The sequence below is a fragment of the Callionymus lyra genome, chromosome 14, assembly GCF_982586985.1.
Source record: "Callionymus lyra chromosome 14, fCalLyr1.hap1.1, whole genome shotgun sequence".
Taxonomy (NCBI): Eukaryota; Metazoa; Chordata; class Actinopteri; order Syngnathiformes; family Callionymidae; genus Callionymus; species Callionymus lyra.
In genome coordinates, this window is record NC_141831.1 from 4,614,274 (window position 1) to 4,619,717 (window position 5,444).

Genomic DNA, 5,444 nt, shown 5'->3' on the forward strand with positions numbered 1-5,444 from the left:
ATGGAGAATAAATAAATGTTGTCTAAAATAGGTTGATGGGAGCTTTTATTTTGAAATTCTGAGCCAGATAACTCTCTGGTTGATATTTGGCCCCTGCACTTGGTTTCACTTCATCAAATGTGGCGCTAATCAGAAAAGGTTTTGGACCCCCCTGATGTACCGAGACTGTTGTTAGGGGGTCGTCAAGCAAAAAGAAAGACTCACTAATTATTATTTTAACATATAATTATGATATTGTAGCCTCTCCAGCTGTCACTCAGCCTGTCTGTACTCGACAGAGCTAACACAATTAGCCACCAAATAGCTAAACAGGAAGTTTAAAATAACACACTAATCACACAATACATGTTCCAATATGTTTCTCCATGTATATAACAACAGGGAGGTTAACTTAAAAGACCATAAAACTGTGTTTTTATCAAATAATATACAAAATGTTAAGAGAGCAACAGTGAACTGTAGTACCTGCGGATAGACAGCGAGCACTACAGCGCAAAACAGCGTCATCAGTGACTCTGCAGTAGATCTGTAGTCCCGCAGGACATAAAGCAGTACATAATCTAATTGCAGGACAATAGTGTCACCTAGTGGCGAAATGTATTCACTCGGTTACAAAAAATATATATATATTTGAACAAGTAATGATTAACATTCTTATCAAATTTACGAAATATTTTCTAATAATTTCTGCATGATTCATTTAGTCTATCTAATAATATATTTAGATATAATAGTTTTACAGCAGAAAATAACAGTGTTATTACTCCAGCCCAGATTTTGTTCTGATACAAATGATTTTCCTATAGAGCATCATGAAGTTCCAAACATCACCACCAGGTGTCCATCAACACGTTGATCCTTTTTTATGAAAATATTAATCTCGTCTCGTCAATAGTTTCCGGTAAATAAAGTTTTTAATGTTTTTTTTCTCAGCTTAAATGTTGGTAAAGAGGTGCTGCTGGGTCAGCATTTGTTTCACCTCCGCAGGTGACTCAGGCTATGACCTCTGACCTCTGGCAGACTCTCGGCGATTAGAGTGTCACGGGGATGAAAACAACGCTGATGACGGTGCAAGTTCTGAACACGTTAAACAAGGGACGACATGGTAAACTATTTAAACTTTGTTTACTCTAGTTACTTTGGTTACTTGGGTCACTTGGGTCACTTGGTTTACTTGGGTTACTTTGGTTACTCTGGTTACTTTGGTTACTCTGGTGACTTTGGTTACTCTGGTTACTTTGGTTACTTTGGTTACTCTGGTTACTTTGGTTACTCTGGTTACTCTGGTTACTTTGGTTTCTTTGGTTACTCTGGTTACTTTGGTTACTCTGGTTACTTTGGTTAATTTGGTTACTCTGGTTACTCTGGTTACTTTGGTTACTTTGGTTTCTTTGGTTACTCTGGTTACTCTGGTTTCTTGGTTACTTTGGTTACTTTGGTGACTTGGGTCACTTTGGTCACTTGGGTTACTTGGGTTACTCTGGTGACTTTGGTTACTTTGGTTACTTTGGTCACGTTGGTGACTCTGGTTACTCTGGTGACTCAGGTTACTTAGGTTACTTTGGTCACATTGGTCACTTTGGTTACTCTGGTTACTCTGGTTACTCTGATTACTTTTGGTCTGCATCACCACATTACTTTGGTTACTTTGGTCACCTGGGTTACTTGGGTTACTTGGGTTTTTTGGGTTACTTGGGTTACTTTGGTTGCTCTGGTTACTCTGGTTACTCTGGTTACTTTGGTTACTTTGGTATTTTGGTCACTTTGGTCACTTTGGTCACTTTGGTCAATTTGGTCACTTTGGTCACTTTGGTTACTTTAGTTACTTTGGTTACTTTGGTTACTTTGGTTATTTTGGTCACTTTGGTCACTTTGGTAAATTTGGTCACTTTGGTCACTTTGGTTACTTTAGTTACTTTGGTTACTTTGGTTATTTTGGTCACTTTGGTCACTTTGGTCACTTTGGTCAATTTGGTCACTTTGGTTACTCTGGTCACTTTGGTCACTTTGGTTACTTTAGTTACTTTGGTTACTTTGGTTACTTTGGTTACTTTAGTTACTTTGGTTACTTTGGTTATTTTGGTCACTTTGGTCACTTTGGTCAATTTGGTCACTTTGGTTACTTTGGTTACTCTGGTCAATTTGGTCACTTTGGTCACTTTGGTTACTTTAGTTACTTTGGTTACTTTGGTTACTTTGATTACTTTGATTACTTTGGTCTGCATCACCACATGTGTTCACAGACACAAACCTGCAGAAACAAACAAACAGTCATGCAATGCATGCTGGGATGCGTCAACACAAGAACACACTGGTGTTTATCGTGAGGATCATATTTCAAACATAGAGAACCTTATACGTCAAGTTGTGTCAGAAGTAGGATGGTGCGTCAAAATCTAAAACAAGTCACTTCAAAATGATCCATCCATCCATCCATCCATCCATCCATCCATCCATCCATCCATCCATCCATCCATCCACAGTATCTATCCATCTATCCATCCATTCATCCATCCATCTATCCACAGTATCTATCCATCCATCCATGCATCCATCCATGCATCCATCCATCCATCCATCCATCCATCCATCCATCTATCCACAGTATCTATCCATCTATCCATGCATCCATCCATCTATCCACAGTATCTATCCATCTATCCATGCATCCATCCATCCACAGTATCTATCCATGCATCCATCCATCTATCCACAGTATCTATCCATCCATCCATGCATCCATCCATGCATCCACAGTATCTATCCATCCATGCATCCATCCATCTATCCACAGTATCTATCCATCCATCCATGCATCCATCCATCCACAGTATCTATCCATCCATCTATCCACAGTATCTATCCATCCATCCATCCATCTATCCACAGTATCCATCCATCCATCAATCCATCCATCCACAGTATCCATCCATCCTTCCATCCATCCATGCATCCATCCATCCACAGTATCTATCCATCCATCCATCCATCCATCCATCCACAGTATCCATCCATCCATCCATCCATCCATCCATCCATCCATCCATCCACAGTATCCATCCATCCATCCATCCATCCATCCATCCATCCATCCATCCATCCATCCATCCACAGTATCCATCCATCCATCCATCCACAGTATCTATCCATCCATCCATCCATGCATCCATCCATCTATCCACAGTATCTATCCATCCATCCATGCATCCATCCATCCACAGTATCTATCCATCCATGCATCCATCCATCTATCCACAGTATCTATCCATCCATCCATCCATCCATCCATCCATCTATCCACAGTATCCATCCATCCATCCATCCATCCATCCATCCATCCATCCATCCATCCATCCATCCATCCATCCATCCATCCATCCATCCATCCATCCATCCATCCATCCATCCATCCATCCATCCATCCATCCATCCATCCATCCATCCATCCTTCCATCCATCCATGCATCCATGCATCCATGCATCCATCCCTGTCTTTAAATTTTAACACGGAGGAAGATGGTTCCAAAGCTTAGGAGCAACAGTCTGGAAGGATTTCTCTCCTCTGGTCCTGAAGTTCAGGAACCATCAGTAGATTCTGATCCACAGACCTCAGAGCCCAAGCTGGGGTGTAAGTCTGGATCAGATCACTGATGGAAGGTCTGACCATGAATAGATCTGAAAGTAAGAACCAGAATTTTAAAATGATCCTGAAAGAAACTGGCAGCCAGTGAAGAGTTTGAAGGAGAAATGTGAGTTCTTCTACTAGAGCAGCCAGTGAAGAGTTTGAAGGAGAAATGTGAGTTCTTCTACTAGAGCAGCCAGTGAAGAGTTTGAAGGAGAAATGTGAGTTCTTCTACTAGAGCGGCTCAGAAGAGTTTAGTATGAACTGCAGGCGAGAAGATCCTTCTGGTTTAGACATGAAATAAAATGTTACAATAGTGTCAACGACACAAACGCATGGATTATAAGATCAAGATCATGTTGTGACATCATTTTCCTTAGTTTAGAGATTTTTCTCAGTTGAAGGAAACAGTTTTTTAACTTGAATTTATTATTGAGGCGATTCATGATTAAATAGTATCTACACTTTATTTAAAAATAAGATGTAATAGAAACTCTTCTGGATTTAACTACTGAGTAGTAGTTTAGGGCGTAAAATAAATGGTAATTAATTGTTAACCATGTTTGTTTGCAGTTGAAGAACAATAAACAATAAGTAAACTCAATTTAGAAAACATCTAAAAGAAGAAGAATAAAACTATAAACAATGAGAACAAAATATTTTTGTTATTGACAATGAAATAAAGTAAGAATTGATGAAAGCTAATTAAAAGAAACGTAAATGAATGAATCTGTAATGAAATGATTGCCCAGGATTAAGGACGATATGATGAAAGATGAAAGAATAATAGAAAGACAAAAAAAATATAACAATAAAAAGTCAAGAATTGTAAAAAATAGCAAATGTTAATTATATAAAAAATATAACTCAATGACACAATTAAACATTGTAAACTTTAGCTAAATGACCGAAACACTTGAGTCACACAACTATAATGAATTCACTCTCTTCTTCACCCTCTTCTTCACCACGCCTTCACTCTCTTCTTCACTCTCTTCTTCACCACGCCTTCACTCTCTTCTTCACCCTCTTCTTCACCCCGCCTTCACTCTCTTCTTCACTCTCTTCTTCACCCTCTTCTTCACCCCGCCTTCACTCTCTTCTTCACCCTCTTCTTCACCACGCCTTCACTCTCTTCTTCACCCCGCCTTCACTCTCTTCTTCGGCCCGCCTTCACTCTCTTCTTCACCCCGCCTTCACTCTCTTCTTCACCACGCCTTCACTCTCTTCTTCACCACGCCTTCACCCTCTTCTTCACCACGCCTTCACTCTCTTCTTCACCACGCCTTCACTCTCTTCTTCGGCCCGCCTTCACTCTCTTCTTCACCCCGCCTTCACTCTCTTCTTCACCCGCCTTCACTCTCTTCTTCACCACGCCTTCACTCTCTTCTTCACCCGCCTTCACTCTCTTCTTCACCACGCCTTCACTCTCTTCTTCGGCCCGCCTTCACTCTCTTCTTCACCCCGCCTTCACTCTCTTCTTCACCCGCCTTCACTCTCTTCTTCACCCCGCCTTCACTCTCTTCTTCACCACGCCTTCACTCTCTTCTTCACCCCGCCTTCACTCTCTTCTTCACTCCACCTTTCCTCTCTTATTCACCCCACCTTCACTCTCTTCTTCACACCGCCTTCACTCTCTACTTCACCCCGCCTTCACTCTCTTCTTCACCCTCTTCTTCACCACACCTTCACTATCTTCTTCGGCCCGCCTTCACTCTCTTCTTCACCCCACCTTCACTTTCTTCTTCACCCCACCTGCACTCTCTTCTTCACTCCACCTTTCCTCTCTTCTTCACCCCACCTTCAGTCTCTTCTTCAACCC